The sequence below is a fragment of the Semicossyphus pulcher genome, unplaced genomic scaffold (genome assembly GCF_022749685.1).
Source record: "Semicossyphus pulcher isolate SPU_LCO1_2020_fin unplaced genomic scaffold, fSemPul1.0.p SCAF_4, whole genome shotgun sequence".
NCBI lineage: Eukaryota > Metazoa > Chordata > Actinopteri > Labriformes > Labridae > Semicossyphus > Semicossyphus pulcher.
In genome coordinates this window covers 29,368,802-29,390,973 of record NW_027211715.1, presented here as the reverse complement: position 1 = coordinate 29,390,973, position 22,172 = coordinate 29,368,802, and positions in this window count along the sequence as shown.

Here is a 22,172-nt window from a genome sequence, read left to right as displayed (position 1 = left end):
AAAACGAACTGATTTTGGTGCTGGATTTAGTTTGGACCAATGACTATATATATAGATGGACGATGCGTCTCCATCTAATCCCATTGTACGAAAGTGATGCCAAAATAGCCCCTGTGATAGGCGCTGCCATCTTGGGATGGTGACGTCATTTGGAGCAGATGGCTGTAGCCACTTCCACTAACCAAAACACACACTTAACTTACGCACGCCAGCGTGTTTAACAGCAGAACAGCTTCTTGTGTTGGTCTGAAGCAGACGTTCACAGATATGTAAACTTCAATGACTGTAGTGACTGTTTTAGTTACGTCACCTCTCATCGTTCCTCCTCTGGTCTGCTAATGTGGAACAGATCGGCTGCAGGAGCCGGATTTGTCAACAGAGCTGTCAATCATCCTTTTTACAGCATCAAATAACTAATTAAAAATAAACTTGTTAGAAAAATTAACACTTGGACGTAAATCAGCGTGATAAGAACTAACTATAATGACAGAAACCATGTTTAAGAAAAATGTATTGAACGTGTACATGATTTTATCATTTGACTCATGTCCCATCTGTTAACATGGAGGAGGCGGGCTTTATGACCTATACTGCAGCCAGTCAGCAGGGGGCGCTAGAGAGGGTTTGGCTTCACTTTTAGGGAGCTGTCATGTCGTCCATGTTTTTATACAGCCTATGGTTTGGACACAGTGTAAGCCTCAGGCAGCTAGTTTGGTAAGCTGTAAATTATAATGATAATGCCCAAATGAGTTATTGTGGATTAGATCAGATTTAAGTGCAACAAGCTACGACTCTGCTGGTGGAAGAACAACAGATTCAAGTCACTTTTCACACTATAAACCTACGCTTGATAGATAAAGATAACATTGGCGATCAGTCCCCGAAAGGTCAGCGCAATGTTTGGACCTTCCAGTGGACAGGTCAGCATTACGTGGTGTTGAAATGAGCCGTAAGAATGAAAACACAGCACTTGTCCGTGTTAAACCACTTGATAAACATTACAGAAGTGAGCTTGAAGAACCTGATCAATACCAACATTGGAGGACAGTCTGCATGGCTGCTAGCTTGGCTTCATGAAACTGTTAAGCTTTAAAAATCATATCGATCTCATGCATTGAAAACACTGGAGCGTTTATTCTACTGTAACACATCGCCAACATGTCAGACGATCGGATTCAGGGAGGGTTTGTGGAGGATGGGGCTGCGTTTCAGTGATTTATCTTGTATCATTAAATCAGATCACAGCTTCCCTACAGGATCATCTGTCAAAGGGCTCGTCTGCTGAATTGACAGACTTCAGTACACTTGCTCAACTCCTCGAAGACAGCTGCTCCCACAGTACTCTGACAGTCCATCAGTTTGCAGACACTGACCGCATCTCTGAAGACCCATGGGTGGGCTGCGAGTCACTTTAGAAGCCAGAGCAGTGACCGGTCACACTCTAGCTGCCGACAGTATGGAGGGGGCTGAGCGCTCTCACCTTTTAACCCCTCTGTGACATAATGAAAGAGTACGAGTCCGGAGGGGATAGAAGGACGGAGAGCGACAGACAGACACAACATAAAAAAAAAAAAGGCCTGATGTGAAGGAATGACAGATAGATAAAGAAGACCTTAGCGCACCGCTCGTCTGCCTGCACAAACACTCGCTCCATCCATCACTCAGCCGGAGCACGGACGGCCCTGAGATAATGTGGCGACGTTGATGCCGCTTAGAGATGAATGATAGTAGAATGACAGAGTAGCAGGAAGCGAGGTCGAAGCAGACGAGAGGGAAAGAGAGAGACAGACGCATTTAAAGCCATGCCAAATAGTCACTCTCCTTTAAGCTCTGTATTTGGTCTCCACCAACCCTTCACTCTTATCAGTCTAGATGTGAGTTGCGAGACTAAAGACCGGCACCTTTAAAAACAAAAAGAAAAGCTGAAAGACACTAAAACTCTGATTATAGGTTGCCATATTTTAGGTCGCCAGAAGCTTTGTAGTTTGTTACAACTGGCCAAATGTAAGCATTATCTAAAGCATTTACCTGGTGTAAAAATATTGATCATAGCAGAGTTAGTTAAATTCATCTGTGCTTTTATGTTAGCATTTAAAGAAAGCATTAAACCATTTAAGAACAGCAGAATCTGATTAATTCGCAAAGTATGTACACATGAATAATTTGTATCAATATACTTTTCAATTTACAGAACAATAAAAGTAGACCTAAAGCTGAAAGCGACGCAAATATAAGGCTAAACACAGAAAGGTCAAATGTATGTCAATACAAGTAGGTTGTAGAGCCGTCTGCACCTCCACTCTCTGCTACGTGGAGCCGTGCTCTCAGGCAGGGAGAGGAGGGGGCAGCTCTTTTAACAGTTAATTGTGAAGCCCAGAATCGACAGGTGTTTTACTAGTTTAATTTAAATACGCGTAAACAGCACCTGAGCACATGGACGCCATTTGCTCTGCAGGGCAGCTCGGGGCATTTAATTCTATGTGTGTGCTTAGAGAATGAGTCTGTGTTATTTGCACAGGTGTAGCGGCGCAAAAGCAACGCAATCCCTTAGTGTGAGAAAAACTACAAACAACTTGTTATAAAGTGTAAAACCCCGCAAAATGATAGATTTGTTTTGATTAAGAGGAAGGTATACATTCCTCTCAAACAAAATTGTACATAATAATTGTTAAATATGTGTGAATTAAACTTCATGATTTCTTATTTTATTTTATGTTGGTGTTTTCATTATTTATTCCTTTAAAATGGCCTTTGTCTCATCACTTAATGATGATGTTTGATATTTTATTGATTTTTTTTTTTTTTTGCTTGTCTGGATGGCCTCAATAAATCTACACCTAAACTGGTAAATCGTCAACCTGGTTTTGAATCCTTTTTTTTGTCTCACTCACGCTGCCTGTCATCCAGAAGCGTAACACAACTGCAGAGAAAATAACCAACTCAACTTAATTGAACATGTTACAATGTTACAATTTCATTTAGTAGACGCTTCTGTCCAAAGCGACGTACATCTGAGAGTTAATACAACACAAGCAACGATCGAGACAGGAGGGAACGAAGTCAGTAAGTGCCAACACACAGCTTCAAGTGTGATTGGACACTGGTGCAGACAGGCAGTGTATAGGGAGGTTTGGTTTTTTTTATAAATAATCATCATCAGCAACATCAACAAGATCAGTATAGTCATCATCATCATCATGAAAATCCTAGTCAGCATAAACTACATCCTCGATGTCATCATCATCAACAGCATCAATATCATTAAGGTCAGAGGTGTTCATAAAGAGCTGGGTCTTTAGCTTCTTCTTAAAGGTGAAAGGGACTCTGCGGACCGAATGGAGTTTGGTAGCTCGTTCCACCACCGGGGGACGACTGAGGAGAAGAGTCTAGTTAGAGACTTAGGGCCCTGTCGTGATGGGAGTACCAGGCGCCTTTCATTGGTGGGAGGGAGTGTAGACCGATGAGGGTAGTAGGGAAGTAGGCAGGAGCCGTTTTTGTTGCTGTTTTGTAAGCGAGCAACAGGGTTTGAATTTGATGCGAGCGGCGACTGGGAGCCAGTGGAGGGATATGTGCTGTTTTGGGTTGATTGAAGACCAGTCGCGCTGCTGCGTTCTGGATCATCTGCAGAGGTTTGAATGTGCATGCAGGAAGGCCTGCCAGGAGGGAGTTGCAGTAATCGGTGTGTGATAACACAAGAGCCTGTGCCAGCAGTTGTGTCGCATGCTCAACATGCCTTATCAACATTGGTAAGAATGTGACTAAAGGTCTCTGTTCTCTCTATAATGTAAAAGTCAATATTTAGCTTCCTCAGTGGAGTTAATTGAAACAATCTGGAGCTCCGTCCCCTCATCAAGGCACTTGACAATCACCAATTACAGTTTAATCAGAACCCTATCTGTACCAGAACAAAAGCAGGTGGCAACCCAAGTGATTTCTGAGGAGCTCTCACTGGCAGCCTGGGTTCATGGAATAAAGATTTTAATTCTTATTACGGTAAATCAGTGCTGAAGAGGCTGACTGTGCTTAATTAAGGAGTCTGCAGGAGAAAAAGAAACATGAATTGACATCCTCCAGAGTGTTTTGTCTGTCTCTCAGCAGAGACTAATCAACATAAACTGTAGAGAAACGAGTCAACAGCTGCCAGAATATTACAACAGTTCATTCACAACTGTACATGGCTCTCTGCTAATGAGGGAGCATTCATGAATGAAAATGTGTACAGTTCCAACTTCGTATTAGTCAACAGGCTCTGAGAGCAAACAGAAAGAGCTAAGACTATTAATATTGAATGGGGAGTGAAGCACAAAAAAGCAGATGGAGAAAAAGCATTGAGAAAGTGACTGAAATCAAATGTATTCAGTGCAGTACGAGTGATTCATTCTTCTCCCTCTCGGCGTTTCCAAGCAGTCACAATAGATGACGATCAGCAGAAAACCCACACAAAAGCCTTCCAATCGGATTTTTAACAAATCTCTCCGCGGGTCCTAAAGGAGGTTTGGCTGGTGGAAAACGGTTGTGACACTTTCCACGGGTCAGTTTGTGCTGAAGCAGCGTCGCTACACACTCGAACCTTATTTATAGGGTTGGAAAAGGTTTCCAAAATGGGTCATGGGGAATTGCCACAGAGCATTTAGATGTCCTAACTTGGGACACGGGAACACAGGAACACGGGTACGACCGCATATTCGGGCCAAAAAAACTAACAATAACAGAGCGGGGCGGGGGAGGGGTAGTATTCAGAGAAAAATCTGAATTACCCAAAAAATTACCCCAAAGTCTTCTTTTTTTTGTCTTGGAAATTAATAACTTTAAAGTGATAATCTCGAAGATTTTCATGTAAATAAATGTCTGTTAAGTCACCATCTATCGCTGAATGAGGTAACATGATGGTGATTGAGCTTATGGCCCACTGATGAAAGCCTTTGCATTTGCAGTATTACAGACTGGGTGTCGGTGGCGACTTTCGCAGAAAAAAGCAGCGCCCAGTTAGTCACGTGTTTTCCATCACCCAGCAGTGGTTGGTCTGCCAGAGAGGGTAGGCGGAGCTAATCGGCTGTTTTTCTGGTCTCTGCAAGTGTTGCGAGTAAACAGTAATCTACTATGGCTGAACAAACAAAGAAAAGATGGATGACTACAGATACAACTTCAAAAAAAGGTGAAAATCCAAAGAAAAAGAAACAAACTCGACGCTCAGATGAAGCAAACAGTCTGAAAAGGAAAGCAACCGTCAGCCAGGAAAATCAAGAGTTACAACCAGAGCCAACCGTGGACATCACACATGCTACACTGTGCTCCTGCAATTACAGTTTATCGCCATAGGTGCCGCCAAAGAGAACGAGATCGCCAAAGAGATCTTTGAGATTATCACTTTAACCCAAAAAAAGGGTGTTTTCCAACCTGAACAAATTTCCTTTAACACATAAGACAAATTTGTTGTTCTAGAGGTCATGGACAAATTATATATATATATATATATATATATATATATATTCTAGAGTTGAGGTTGGTGGACTTGTAGAGAGTTTATTATGTTATATTCTGAGCTACAATACGATTCCCATCTCTTACAACAGTATGAGCTGTTCTATGAGATCATTCAGAGAAATGCAGATTGTGCTTTTCAGCGCTGTATTTACTGCATCCACTGATTCACTTCTGTCGTACAGAATGCTTCCAAAATAGATATTTGAGCAAGGAGACGATTAAAGTTGATTTTCAGACCAGACTCATTTACAGTGCCTGCAGGGAAGAAGAGACTGACCTTGCGACTCTAGTGGCCGCCTTATTAAAGCATCATTTCACTTCATGTTCAACCAGATTAGACGGTCATTTGACAAATTATGCCTGCTCTGTGCACACACTGTCTGACTACAAATCTGGGTTACCCCTTAAATATGAGCATCCATGCTGGAGCTTCATTACCCCACACTGAAACCACTGCAACTGCAAAACTACAGTATGTTTGACGCTCCATCAAGACCTCCCTCCCAACTTGAGAAATATGGCAGCTTGGCCTTAAGCTTCAAAATATGATGTTACAATTTGAAGATGTTACAATTTCATTTAGCAGACGCTTTTGTCCAAAGCGACAGGTCTTACACAATGGCAAGACTGAGCACAGCAACAAGACACAAGGTAGTTATACTGCATCAGCAAGGTCTCTCCCAGACAAAGATTTCAAAGCAGACTGGGGTTTCAAGATGTGCTGTTCAAGCTCTTTTGAAGAAGCACAAAGACACGGGCAGCGTTGATGATCGTAGACGCAGTGGTTGGACAAGGAAACTTAGTGCAGCAGATGAAAAACACATCCAAGCTTATTTCCCTTCGAAATCAGAAGATGTCGAGCAGTGCCATCAGCTCAGAACTGGCAGAAACCAGTGGGACCCAGGTACACCCATCTACTGCCCGGAGAAGTCTGGCCAGAAGTGGTCTTCATGGAGGAGTTGCAGCCACCTCCGACATGGAAACAAGGCCAAGCCACTCAACTATGCACGAAAACATAGGAACTGGGGTGCAGAGAAACAGCAGCAGGTGCTCTGGACTGATGAGTCAGAATGTGAAATATTTGGCTGTAGCAGAAGGCAGTTTGTTCGCCGAAGGGCTGGAGAGTGTTACGATAATGAGAGTCTGCAGGCAACAGTGAAGCATGGTGGAGGTTCCTTGGAGATTTGGTCAGGATTAATGGTCCTCAATGCTGAGAAATACAGGCAGATACTTATCCATCATGCAATACCATCAGGGAGGCGTATGATTGGCCCCAAATGTATTCTGCAGCAGGACGACGACCCCAAACATACAGCCAATGTCATTAAGAACTATCTTCAGCGTAAAGAAGAACGAGAAGTCCTGGAAGTGATTGTTTGGCCCCCACAGAGCCCTGATCTCAACATCATGGAGTCTTTCTGGGATTACATGAAGAGACAGAAGATTTGAGGAAACCGACATCCACATCTGTGGTCAGTTCTCCAAGATGTTTGAACAACCTACCAGCCGAGTTCCTTCAAAAACCATGTGCAAGTGCACCTAGAAGAATTGATGCCGTTTTAATGGCACTTCCATTTTTGAAAGCATTCTTAGTTTACAGCATTTTTCACACCTGTCTAAAACGTTTGCACAGTACTGTAGTCGTGCAGGGTTTCGCCTGTATTTTTCCGGTTTAACAAGCATACTGAATAAACATTAAGACGTGGTAACAGATGCTTTGTGGTACTCATTGAATAATACCTTACATCGACACTTTCACAGGTACTGTGCTGTCACATGAGGGTTTAAACCAAATGAAGCAACATCTGCGGGTGGGTAAGTGTATTACTTTTTAATCCCTCAGGACGACGTAATGCAAAGTGACGTCAAAGGAAAGTTGGAACAAGTAGTTCTGCATCTGCGCTTTAATAAGATTTACATCTCTCATCGTCTCAATAGGACAGGGGACCGTCAGTGACAGAGGTTATGAAGCCTGCTGGGCAGCCATGTTGTTTTAACAAGAATAATCCCCTGGAAGATTACACAGCAGTTTGAAGGATAATTTTAACAGGAGAGGGGATTATATGATGAAACAAACCCTATCAGTTAGCATTGTAAACTGCACGCTTAATCTCAAAGGACAGAGGGAAAATTAATTTCAGATGACCTGTTTGGTTTACATCTGTGCACCGAGCACGGCGCCCGCACAGGAGCGGGGGATTGGAAGAGACGGAGAGAAACCCCACAGGCAGTGCGCATCTGTATGCCACTGCCTGTTTGAGTTTGACTGAGGAATGTGGATCAAATGGTATGCATGATGGGCCAACTGACTGACAATATGCCTGCGACCGCATGGAGACATACTACACACATGAAGGCACCGACCCTCTGACACGTAATATGCATTTATATGAACTGGATATGCAGTTATTAAAAAGGAAGCTACACCTACACACACACACATCTACACACACACTCTCATGCAGCTCCATGCACTCACACACGGACTCACTGACGCATAGGAGCCAGACTCGGAGCACCCACAGGACCAAAGCTACAGGCCAAATGTGTTTAGTGACTCCTTTTACGCAGACGCCTTTCCGCGTGATATGGCGGCTAATGCGATATAATTAAGACTGCACCGCTCAGACACATTCTGAGAGCTGACACACATCCAGAGGGCAGAAAGGCCCTTTTTTTTTTCCACCGAGTGCAGAGAGAGGTTGAGTGGACTGAGAGGGAAGCGGATGCAGAGCAGCTCTGAATATGTTGTCGATGCAAATCAGCAGTGGAAGTAGGTACGAGTGTGGAGGGGGAAGTAATGTATAGGAGCCTGAGAGCCTGCTTCACAGAGATAAAGAAATATGTCGGAGCTAAATACACAATTCAGACCAACTTATTATGAGATGCAGGCGCAATTTTCACCATGATATTTCTTTTTATAGCAGCTTTGAAATTCAAATTTAGCTATCAGAGCAACGCCGAGGACTTTTTCAGTAGGACACTCGGTGGCTTTAACCTTGTACAACTGTCCTTTACAAAATCATGAAGGACAGGATGCAGTGCTGGAGAGGAATATAAAGCGCGTAGTACTGCTGTCATCTCTCCTTCACACTCCAACCAGTGCCTCTCATCTGAGCTTGCAACATACTGAGGAGCCAATCAAGGTACTCGTGACCTTCCTCATCATCAGGATCAGACTTGTAGTACGTGCGTAACCGTGTTTCGGAGTGGATTCTGAAGAACTCCTTAACTGCATTTTAAGAATATTTTTGTCTTCATGTCTCCTCAGCTTGAAGAGCCTTTGAGGAAAAATATCTCTGAATCTCTGAAAACTGATTTTTAGTTTTGAAATACAAATCAACACTTGCTGTCTTCACATGTGCACAGGTTCAAAGACATGATAAGATATGCAAACAAGGTGCAGAAGATTTTTGTAGATGAGACCTGGTTTGCTAATTCTTTGTCACATTTTGATACACAGCCAAATTCAGATTTATAAAGTCTCAATCTTTCAAAGTTGTTTTACATTTGGACCATTGGGGATATTCCCTGCATAAAAACAACATGTGAGGGTGAACCACATTCAAAAACGTGTTCAAATCAACAAAACACAGCTACTAATTGTTCAGAAATTGTCCATGTTCAGGCTCACAAACCTCATCCATGAACCCTTTGTTCATGTGTCCCATGTGAAAGCAAAATTAACTGCTTACTTTGTGACGGTTTCAGTGGAAACAAGAAGGTTGAGGACCCAGATGCAGACTTGGATATGTGTCTATTTAAACAAAAAGGCAGAAGGCAAAACAAAAGGCTTACTGATTGAGAGTCCAGGTAACAAAATAATCCAAAGGGAAAAAACCAAAACACACAGGAGCAACAAGGAAACAGGTAAATCCATCACGAGAAAGAGTGACAAAAGTCCACAGGAAACATGACAAAGACAATGAACCAGCACAGAGACAAGGCAGCACAGAGACTAAATAAAGTTAGGAGGTGAGGCTAATCAGACACAGGTGAAAACAATCAGGGCAAGGCACACCATCAAACAAGCGGGAAACACAAAGGCAGGAAGTGGACCAACTTGAGAAACGAAAATGATCGAACCAAAAAGACACAAGTGAAATACTAAACTAAAGAAGACTAAATACTGACAAGAACACAGAATAAACTAAATACAAAACTAAAAGATGAGAAGTCATGACAAGAGACAAAGTGACCAGGTAAAACAGCAAACAATATCTGAACCCCGAAATACAAATCAAAAACATAACTTAACTAGAATTACTGGTGACATACTTAGTTTTACTTAGACGTGTAAGTTCCTGTACCTAATGTAACATTTGTATGTAACTTACATACCGGTAGGTAAGTGGTGGGTCCCCATTTGTGGGACACATTGCCTACTCATATTAGAAGTGCCAATTTGATGCGATCTTTCAAAGCACAGCTATAAACCAACCTCTTTTCCTTGGCCTTTGAAATTATCTTAATTAATTTAAAAGTTTTATTTAATTTGTTTGTCTCTATTATTCATTATGTTTATATTTCTGTGTGTGATCATCATAATTTGTTATGTCTTCTACACTGTTTTATCTGCCACTGTCTGTAAAGCACTTTGGTCAGTTCATGTTGATTTAAATGTGCTGTACAAATAAGTTTGACTTGACTTGTCCTTGGACTCATTACACCTGAGCAGAGTCTTCAAAGGCTGAAGAAGAATGGCATAGAAACATAGTTCAATATTGTTAGCCTTGACAATGATACGTTCCTAGCAGTCTCTTGTTGACTGGTCCTCCAGCCAGTGTATAGTCATGTGTTTTGGGGGGAGTGGCTTTAGCTTTTCCCCCCCATGTAATACCTACTTACAATCTGGCTTACTCTTGCTAGTTTCTCCACAGTTACCTACCCTGCAGTTTGGAAACAAAAACTACTTGTTTAGGTTTTGGAGAAGATAATGCTGCTTATTCACAACGTTAACCACGTGTTTGTCCGGTATGTCCAACGCTGGTTCTCTTCAATGACCTTTCATGCACTTTAGGAGAACAGTCAAAATATAATTTCAGGTGTTGTGGCAGTCGCTATATTTGGCCATTAAGGTTTGAAGATGTGCTGGTTTCAATGACTGTAAATAAAGATGGACGACGCCTCTCCATCTGCTCTCATTGAACGAAAGTGATGCCAAAATAGCCCCCTAATCCAGATCTGATTGGCTGCAGGGGCTGTATTTGTCAACAGAGCTGTCAATCATCCTTTTTACAGCATCAAATAACTAATTAAAAATAAACTGGTCAGAAAAAAGAACACTTGGACATAAATCAGCGTGATAAGAACTAACTATAATGACAGAAAGTATTCTGATTTTATAGTTTGACTCATGTCCCATCTATTAACATGGAGGAGGCGGGCTTTATGACCTACACTGCAGCCAGTCAGCAGGGGGCGATAGAGAGGGTTTGGCTTCACTGTTAGGGAGCTGTCATGTCGTCCATGTTTTTATACAGTCTGTGGTTGGTTTCTGATCTGTCCACCCTGAGGTTAGGTGTCTGGTTGAGTCTAGTCAACGTAAACTACTTCATGAAGGCCGGGACAAGTATACCTTCACAGATGAAGTAATCACCGTTGACCTTTCAGTGTCTTCATCACTCACTGTGGTGTCTTCAGCTTTGATTGAAAAGAAGTTGAATGCAAAGCTGTCTGTTTAAAAAAGAACATAGTGAAAGTGATGGTTGCCACTAAAATTTCATGGGGATGAAAGTTTTTTGGGGTTATTATTTATTCCGCAGCATGCTAACTTATACACCCCAACCTCATTAGAAACAGCAGAAATAAAGTTTGCATGAGTCACAAAGTCAGGCCCTTATTTGTTAGTCAATGGCAGCGCTCCAGGATATAAGATGAAAGCTCTGGATGCTGCATGTCTAACTTTGGTAGAAAATTGTTTTTATTCATACATACTGCGCCATGCATTAAATGATAACATATGCTAATTCAACAGAATTGTTATTCCTCCTTAGAGGTTTGGGTACGCAGACGGTCACTATCTCCAAACGCACGAGGGAGGAGAGGGAAGATGTAAATAAGTCCAGAGTCTCTCCAGGCCACTCTGCCTCATCACTTCTCTTTTCATTCTTTCTTCTCCCATCCCTCCATTGAATATATTATTCCTTTGCTGAAACCATCATGACTTTTCCCTCCTTTACGATATCTATTAATTTGTCCATCTTTTTACCCAGTCCACCCCATCTGTCCGTCTGTCCTTTCGATCACTTCCTAAATGCATCTTTCCCCTTTTAACTGATACTTTTATCCCCATGTATCCACCTGTTCCCATCAAACACATCCCCACCTCACTGTGCATCTACCCATCCTTCCCTCCCGCCCGCCTCCCTCACCTGCATCTGTTCCTACCACATGGCCTTATTATCATTTCAAAGAGGGACACTGGGCTCTTGCTCAGTGCAGCCCTTCCTGTAAATAACACGTGGATTTTGAATCAGGTTTCTCATGTACAGTCAACAAGGGGTTGGCAGGAAAGGACCATAGACTGTATAAGTAAATGACATAGGTAGCCTCCATGACATCACCTATCAGTTAGTGGACTGTTGTTCTGAAGCCTCGAGTTGGCATTTTGGCAGACGCCATGTTGTTTTCTAGAGCAGGAAGTGACCATATTTGGACTAAAGTGGTAAATGGACCATTCAGTTCTAGTCTTGCGACCACTCAAAGCTACTTTTACACTACATGTCACATTCACCCATTCACACACTGACGGCAGAGGCTGCTACCTAAAGTGCCCAACTGTCACTTGGGGTTCAGTGTCTTGCCCAAGGACACTTCAACATAAGATAATCCTTTATTTTTAAGCGTAGACTGAGGGAGCTGGGGATCGAACCACCAACCTTCCAGTTGAAAGACGACCGACTCTACCACTGAGTCACAGCCACCCAATTAGAGGGTTGGGTTAGAGATAAGTGAGGGGTTGGCAATGGCCAGGTTATGAAAGCCATATAGTCAACCTACGGCTAATTCATTAACTTGTAAATTGGGCAAGTTAACCGTTTTTCCCACAAAATGAGATTCAATTTGTCATAGTTGACCGGAGTTGTTAACTTGTCATACCAAAGAAGCTAAGAGAGATTGTGGAACATAGCTGATTTGCAGCGCTCGTGCCCACATCTCCGTTGAGAGAGCTACTGGCAGGTAAACGACACCATCAGGTAACTTAGAATAACCGGTCTTCTTATTAGTACCACCCACCATCTTCTTTGCGGACAAAAGCCGGCAACAATCCTGACTCCAATGCACGGACAGCCACAGCTAAATCAGTAAATCAATGTATGAGAAACACTGAAAGAGCTTACAAGCCATGTGTGTACCGAGAGTTTGCTAGTACAAAGGACCAAACAGTCACTAAGGTTTTTTTTGTACGAGGCTGAAAGCATGTTTAATTCTGCTGTAAAGCTGTCCACTTTAATATCAGGAGTTATGGACGTTGACTCACTTTCCTCAAGTGGCCACTCGAGGAACTGCAGTTTTTGGTCTTTCTGCACTGACTTAATTTCTCAGCTCTGGACGTAGCTGCTTGGTCAGGAACAAAAGAGTAAGTAGTGTTTTAGCCACTTTAAAGCCACTAGATGGCTTTGGTTCTCCACCAATTACATCCTGGCTGTAATATGATTATGAAAGGCGCCTGGGGCTCCCATCACAACAGGGCCCTAAGTCTCTAACTAGACTCTTCTCCTCAGTCGTCTTGAGGTGGTGGAACTGGCTACCAAACTCCATTGGTGTCCCTGGAGTCCCTTTCACCTTTAAGATGAAGCTAAAGACCCAGCTCTTTATGAACACCTCTGACCTTAATGATTGATGCTGACATTGAGGATGTTGTTGATGTTGATTAGGATTCTCATGATGATGACGATGACTATATTAACCTTGTTGATGTTGCTGATGATGATCATTATAAAAACAAACAACAAAACAGACAACAACGCCCTATACACTCCTTGTCTGCACCAGTGTCCGATCGCACATGAAGCTGTTTGTTGGCACTTACTGACTTCGTTCCCTCCTGTCTTAATCGTTGCTTGTGTTGTATTAACTCTCAGATGTACGTCACTTTGGACAAAAGCGTCTGCTAAATGAAATTGTAATGTTATGTAAGATTGTAATAAAGCATATATGTAGCTGGGAAGACACAAATCATATGAAATACCACTCAAATCCTCTACATAACCATACACACAAAAACACTGCTGGCTGTTTATACGAACACAAGAATATTGACGGCCCACAGGGAAGACAACCTCAGAGGCTACGTGTCTATCTTCAACTATTTCCATCTGTAGGTTGTGTGACCCCCTTTTTCCCAGTCCGTGACGGTTTTGATCTTGACAGCACGAGTGTGTGACAGGCATATGTAGGCCCTGAGGTTACCATTATGACCTTGTCCCTTGTCACAGCATTGCTGTCCCCAGCAGCATGTTGTTTGCGTGTGTTCCAATACATGAAAGCCCCGGTGTCAGCCTTTATGCAACTGGGAATATGTCTCCTGTCCAGGGAAACTGCACACAATGTTCAGAGACATTACCCAGCATTTATAATAGTAGAGTTTTCTTTTTAGCTTTTCTATTTATTTGACTTCACTGCGATTCGGAAGAGCTTGTGGGGGGAAGAGAAAAACCTGCTCGAGCTGCACAAACACTCACTCACACACTGCTGGGCAGGTATAGGTCGATGAGTAAACAACATAGCGATCTTTGTACGTCACATCAGAGTGACAGACACAAAGGACACGTCAGCGGCGTCTGCACTCGTCAACGAGTGACATTTAACTGAGCGACAGACAGATTGGGATGACCTGTAACTTCACATGCACGACACACCTTTTGCAACCAATTACATACACACACATCCACTCACTGTCCTCGAATTACCCTCTTTAGAAGACACTCCCGCAATACCTTCAACACGTATACCATTCTTCTGTTTTCCTGTGGCAAACTCTCCCCTTACATGATGTGATGTTTGCCCCCTTTTCATTCCTTTTATTACACTTTTCTACTTCCTTTTCATCTAATCCCATCGGCCTTTCTTGTGTAACAGTGATTTCCTGTATCTAGCAAAAGAGGAAAAGGAGCCATACCAACTCCTAATCTTATATGTGCTCTACTGTGAAGCAGGATGAAAAGCATGTATCATCCAAAACTACCTGGAACACTGAAATGTCATGCCTTAAAACTAGATTCATATGATACCAGAGTTCTGCTGCAGACACTGTTAGATGAAGAAACTGTAGAATTGTTATTTTACTCTTATTACAAAGCTATAAGGTGGTGCAAACACATTTAGAGTTCAATAGGTCTCCTCAAAACAGTTCCTTAAAAACTCCTCTTTTTGCACTTTTCATACAAGAAACATTGGAACAAAGGCGATATGTTGATGTAAAGCAGGAAGCCAGATATTCACGTGTCCCTCTCATTCTTATGATCAAAATAAGGCTTCGTCTCAGTTTTGATAACCCAATGTGCCCCCTCTAACTCCACCTTGCATTCTTCATGGTGGACCGCCCAACATTTGGCCAGGTCACCAATCTGTTGGAGAGGGTCGACTTCCCTCCATTGGTTAGGCCAACGACAGTGATGACGAACTCAGATGTTTTTTATGGTCCCACTCATTAAAATCCCACTCAAGCTTAGTTTAAGTAAAGTTCTAGAGCTGAATATGTGCACAAAGTGAACTTATATGCAGACAACTTCCTGCTTTACGTCTTGGATTTCGCTAAAGTTTCTTTATCCACCTCAGTTTGTATTATTTTTTAGAATAAATCAGATGAAGTGGCAGGAATGTAAGGCTATTGGAAAATTGTCCTTCTCTAACCTTTGTGGTCAACAGAGCCTTGTGTTCTTTACACTTCTTCTTCTACTGATGACTGGAAATACTGACAAACTATGTCAGAACAAAGATGTTTTAGGTAATGGAAATGTCCTTTTTTAAATTAATTTTATTATATTGGGCTCCTTTGAATGTTTCTTTGATAGATCAAAACCATTTTTCTTACTATTATTGCAGGACTGTGCTTGAATGTTGAAGTTTTGAAGACTGAATCTTTCATGAATTCTTTCATGGCGTTTTATTCACCAGTTAAAACAGAAATATTTTTTTTGCCTACAAACAGTTTTTTAAAATGCTTTCAGATTAGAAATGTTGCTCTAATTAACCAGTCCCTGGTCCTAAACGTATGATGCCATTCCTACTATAGACCCACATTCAAAGGGTTTGGTGACTCAGATGAAATAATTGGGTCCTTGTTATATCTTTTTATCTATCATTCATTGTCACTGGGAAGAAGACCTGCAGCGCAAGCTTGATTATGACACATGAGACTCCTAGATGATGTCAACCCCTTATTTTTTGTGCATGACTCTCCCGTCTTTAGTTTCCAAGGAAAATCTTGCAAATATGTATCTATATGTATTTTTGCCCTGTAGGTTACAGACGGACATCTACCCCTCTAAATCCATCCCCATGGACGAGCCATATTTAAAGTGGAAGAGACCGACAGTAAAAATTAAACTGTTGCTATGCTTTGCTGATTGCCAAAAGGCTTGGATTAATATTGAATTCTAGTGAAATAATGACAGGCCAGCCTCCTACACTGGGATGTGATGTGAGATCTGATTCTGTTTGTGCAGTTAGAAAGGATCAGATTCACTTTGAAGGGCTCTTCTGACAGATTTGATATAAAGTGACAGCCATTCATCACCCAGGCAAGAAAAAAGCCCAGCCGAGCAGAGTTGGAGACACCCCGAGAGTTTTATTCTGTTTAGATGTTGCTGAATGCAGCAAAACACTCCTGCCTACAATGATAGAAACAGACATTCATGGTAAATAAGTAATGTGCAACATAATAACACACCCTTCTTCTCTTTCTATTGCTTTCTTTTACATTTCTATTTCCTTTTCTCTCCGTTTTCCTGGGAAATAACACATCCTGGGTGAAGTGTATTTATAGCGGCCTTTTGCAGAATCTAGGTGTGTTGACAACGAGAAGAAAAGAATGCGTCATCCATATGACAGTATGATATTCAGTGTCATAAACAAAACACCCATTTTTCCTCTCATGTATACCGGCAGCAGAAGAGACGTAAACAACTTGAATGGTGAGGTATCTCAAAGCAATAATATCTTGTCATCGACGACCAGGTTGCTCCTGGCAAAGCAAAGTCAAACGGCATCAGATACCCTGTGCATGTACAGTGTTAATCTGTCAAACACAGATTAGCATTTAAATAGTTTCACAGCTAAAGTTAGATGTGGTTTATTATCAGCATGACAGGACAGGTGCGTCTCTGCCAGAGGCTGTATGAAGAATGGACGTAGCCACCGTGACGTCACCTGTTGGTTTCTCCACTGCGTGTATGAAGGCTCAAGTTCGGCATTCAGAACGCTGCCATGTTCATTTTCTGGAGAAGGAAGTGACCATATTTAGATGAGAGGGTGGTGCGTTATTTGCGATCGATTGGAAACAAAACGTACAAGCTAACTTAAAATAAGCAGTCTTCTTATCAGAGCTGACCACTGTAATCTCTCCAGCAATAAGCAGACAACAATCCTGACTACCTGTACTGGCGGATGAATAATGTATGCTAAACTTTAACGAGCTAACAAGCCAGGTTAAAGGAGCGACCGGCTACTTGGTGCAAAAATATCATAACAATAATATTAAAATCCACTCACCGAAAAAGTTTAAAAGTTAGTGCCATTAACCATAAACAATTTAACACTACAAAAGGCCCCAACAAAACAAACACGGCAGAGGGGTTAAGTTCAGTGGCTGAAGTAGCTGTGTTGATGTCTGAGAGGTCCCTCATTGTGACCACACCCCTAATTATGAATAACTTTAGGCTTAACAATCAAAACAGATAAGCTGTATAAAAATTAATTCCCCATACAGATGAAAAATATCTATGGAGACCAAAACCATATTTTGTACAAGCTGTAAACATGTTTACTTCTGCTGTGAAGTTGGTTAGTTTAATATGGGGCCTAATGGGGATTGACTCACTTTTGAAGCCAGCCTCAAGTGGCCACTAGAGGAACTGCAGTTTTTTCCCCCTTCCACATTGGCTTGATTTTCCAAGACCAGAGGTTTCTGCTTGGTCCTCACATCAGGAGAGAAATAACAAGCTGTATTAAAGTCAGTGAACCACTGTATGGTTTTTTTTAGCCTGTGTGGGCCTGTTTTTGTTGCTTAAATGGATCTTTGTTCTGGTTAATTCCACTGAGATCAAGGCTTGCTTTGTTTCGTAGTCAGACAGAGCCACAGAAAACATTTCAGCGGAGAGGGAGAGCAGGGAGACTCACAAACGCAGCATCAGGATTTTCTTTAAAGTTACTTAAAAAACAAACTTTTTAGATGACTTATATGAAATTTTCCCTTTGAGTAGCTTACGTTCACAGATACCTTTGACACTAAATGAAAGTGAAGAGTGTAATGAAACTGGAAGCTGCAAAAAGTGTTTTTTGCTGAGGTTTATGGAAAGTGACACCATTTTTAAAACTGCTGTTCTCATTTCTATATAATATGAAATACCAAGAAATCATCTTTCTCTCTGTATGGATATGAAGGACAAAGGGTGTAAGGCACATCACCACATATAAAGAGAAAATAGTCTCAAGGCAGAGCTGCAGAGCGCCCTGTATGATCCTTATTTGAAATGACACGACCACCACAACTGTCTGATAGGATTGATTTTTTCTATCTCAATTTATTTCTCCATCTGTTCTGCTGCTGCCCTCTCAGATATGTACGCGTCAGTGCCACGGGTTCATCTCTAACCTCGACAAGTCCTAAATCGGCTTATGGTTCGGCCAATCTGTGCACCGCAGCTCACAATCCTGTTTCTGTGCCTGTGTCAGACGCTGTTGTCACTCTCTCTGCTGTTTCCATTCTTTGTCTTACGTTATCAAATTCAAACTCAAGGCCAGACTCAAAACAGTCAAAACATCTGCATGAAATATTCAGTCTGTGCTCCAAATACAGTGTAACCAAAGTATTATCATGCCGTGCTTAAAAGGGCCAATTTACCTAAATGATAAAAAGACATTTTCTCTTTTCATTTTACAATCAGTGTTGTGGGAAGAACTGCATTTCATTGTTGGTTCCCGCGGTAGTGAAAAATTACGTTTAAAGAGGTACCGAAGGGCCTGTGTCTTTTAAGGGCATTTTTTGTGCTGGCAGCACCCACAACCTCAATTTCAGAGTGCTTCTTTCTGGTGCTTACTGTTGCTAAGTTACGGAAGTTGACCTTTGGTAGGGACCGTGAAGTCCATTTTAAACTGTTCTGTATGCTTAATATTTACTTTTATTCAAGGACATTTTATAAAAGATAGAAACAATGGAAAGGGATCGCGGCCCGGCATTAGCAGCAGCAAAGTCCCGCCCCTGCTTGATTTTGATTGGTCGGTGAGGAAAAAGTAACATTGACGAATGCAGCTGTGTTCCAAACCTTTTTTTAACTGAGAGCGCAGCGACAAAAAACAGCTAACACCGTGTGTGAGAACACTGAGCGCTGAAAACGCTTAACTGCATTGTTTTGGTTAGAAAATAGCTGTTAGGGGACACCGGCCCTAAATGTGTCTCTAAACTAAATGATATGACTGTGCTGTGATGAAACAAATCATGGTATGGAAACAAGACTCGGTCAAAACCAAGTATGTGGCTGACTGCATCAGGTCAATGTACGCTTTTCGCTGTGGACGTAGGTGAGGACAGCGGACGAGCAGCGGAGGAGCAGCCCCGCCTACTCCCCGAACAAAGTATCCAGAGCCATATAGACAGAGAGTCGCGTCAGTGGAGGTCCAATATGCTCCATGATCTGTGATGTCGCAACTCTCTCTCTCTACAGCTGTGAAAGTACCGTCACTCAGTCAGTCATTCACATACAGACCCGTGTGTAAGGCTGACCCCGGCGGTCAAAGGCCAATGTTAATGGAGTTGACAGGTTTGGACTTATTTATGTCATGAACTGTATATTTAAAGATAATATTCACATCCTCTAATTAATGTCACTATGCAACTCCCGCCTCACACCCTGCTGCCATTTACCTTCATGAGGACTATTTCTTTATGACAGTAAAGTTCTTTCAAATGAAACGTCTCGAAAAACGTCTATTGATTGAGGAAATGTGATTTTTTTTGTAGGATTATTGTGGTCCAACCTTTGAGATACAATAACAGGATGTGTCAGTGTTGGGATATTATTATAATCTTTCTCTTTCTTTCTCAAGATTAGAGTCTCTACTCTCCTTATTTATCAGATTATCTTTTTAAAAACTTCAATGGAGCTTGCTGCTGACAGTTTTTGCAATGTATTTTTAGACTGTTTTATTTACAGCATGCTCAAAGTCCTGTTTCTCTGAGAAGACTGTTAAAGTTTGCTATGGTAGCTCTACCTAAATTTTTATAGCATTTTTCTACAAAATAAAACCCAAATTTTATCACCTTGACACGATCATTTCTATGGAGAGATAGTGTCAGACATTTCCTCTAAGTGAGTGTGACACTGAAATGACATGGCAGTGTGCGAGCTGAGACAAAGGGTAGCGATCCTGGAACTGTAGATCAGCCCAAATGTTTACCGCGGCTGCGAGGGGATTTGACTGCAACACCAGAGGAGATTCAGCACATTTGATAGACGAGGGAGTTTGAACACGCAGACTTTGGTGAGGAATTCATGCTTCCTACCCCCGAAAAGGCACGTGGGAACTACAAATTAAAACAGCTTCCTCTGCAAAAGTTAGATGCTGTGTTGTTGTGCAACAGAGAAAAACGTGGAGGTTTATAGGGAGAAATAAAGATGTTTCACAAATTCAAACAGGCGTATTTCTCTGCTCTTACGGCCCCAGTATTGAGATGCATTTCAAACGTGCATGAAATATGTTTACGCTAATGACATTTCTGGTATGTAAAGTGAACACTTGATCATGCAGATAAACGGTTTGCTCGGTAATATCATGACACAATTTACATCTCAAACACTCCAGTTAGTGTCCTGATAATCGTACACTGGGCTCACACATAAGAGGTGCATCTCTCTCACTGGATCTGACTACATAATTATGCTAATTCTCATGTTGTACTCGAAACAGTCACCAGTGTGACTCAGTGTGTTGAGATCCACCCCGGGGCTGCTGCTGTATGGAATCTGCTGCATTGTCACAAAGACAGACGAGGACGACCGTGGCCACAGAGCACATCGTGTTGTTCATCTGATTAACATGTTTGCTCACAGCAGCAGAGCACTGCAAGCGCAGCCACGACAATCAACGATTACTCACGCTGAGTGAATTAATAGGCTTGCTTTCTAAAAACATGATGTGGACTCAGATGGTGTTGATAATCCTGTTTTCTGTAGGCAGGACTTATCCCTGACGATATGAAGTGAACACATCTGAGGGCTCTTAATGCGAGACATTGTTCCTGCTCCTTCTGCCATCTAACGTGCAGATAAGTCAGAGCGATGCTCGTGTCCATGTTGTGATTATAAATTCATATATCTGATGTTAAAGACTGCGAGGAAAAATCACTTATGCAGGATGCTTAACCTTCTAAGCTCTGTGGGAATGTTGACGCCTGAAGACAGCAGCATTTACATTCAGTTAACATCACATAAAAAACTTTAGCTGATCATTAAACATTCACTAAAAAACGCTTAGTTATTGTTATTGAAGTCTGCGGGTGACATTAAAGAGCATTCATTTCAATATATGCACGACTGCAGAAGTTTGGATGTGGGGCTAAAATATCTTATTAATATCACTTCTTATTTATTATACTGATAACAACCTCTGTATCACAATGCAATTAAACCACATGAAAAATCATGTCAAACAAGCCAAAGACTATAACTACATATTAAAATGGGGTTTACTTTATGTATGTTGCTGTAGATGTTTTTCATGCAATTGATTCATAAACATTTCAATGATGATGATAATGATTTCCTTCTTCGATAACCAATAAACCAGATAAAGGTTTGCTTAAAGGGGTTATTGTGTTCATTTCAAGCTTCATATTTCACTCTGTGATACCGGTGGAGTAGCTTAGCATCACTTTCTCACATTGGTGCTCTGTGCAGGCCCTCATGCAGCCTCTGCATGGAACGACTCAGTCAGCTCTGTCCCTTTAAGAAACCCCGCCCCTACAAGCCTGCTTTCTTCTGATTGGCCAGCTCTCTGAAGCCTGCTGAGGCTGCACCGTGTGACGTCACAAAAGAAGCCTGTCGATTACTCCAACATACTTTACCTACAGATTTGAAACTTCTAATCTAGACCGTATCTTTGCTATTTAGAGAGAGGCCCAACATGAATCACCACGAGTAGCACTCAGCAACATTTGGCACACTGGCAGGAAAAACTTCCTTTTAACAGGCAGAAACCTTGAGCAGAACCAGACTCATGTTGAATATCTGCCTCGACTGGATGGGCCGAAAAGTGGGATAGAAGGAGATGCAGGATAGAGACAGGCAGACAGAACAATAACAACATACAACAACATAATATCCTTACATCATCATCAACAACAACGGATAATACATACAGTATATGGTTACAATGCCAATACAATGTTTTAAAATGTGACACAGCATAAACCCCCTCTTTAAACTTCCCCTGGTTTAAAGGATGACTTCATATTGAACAGGTCA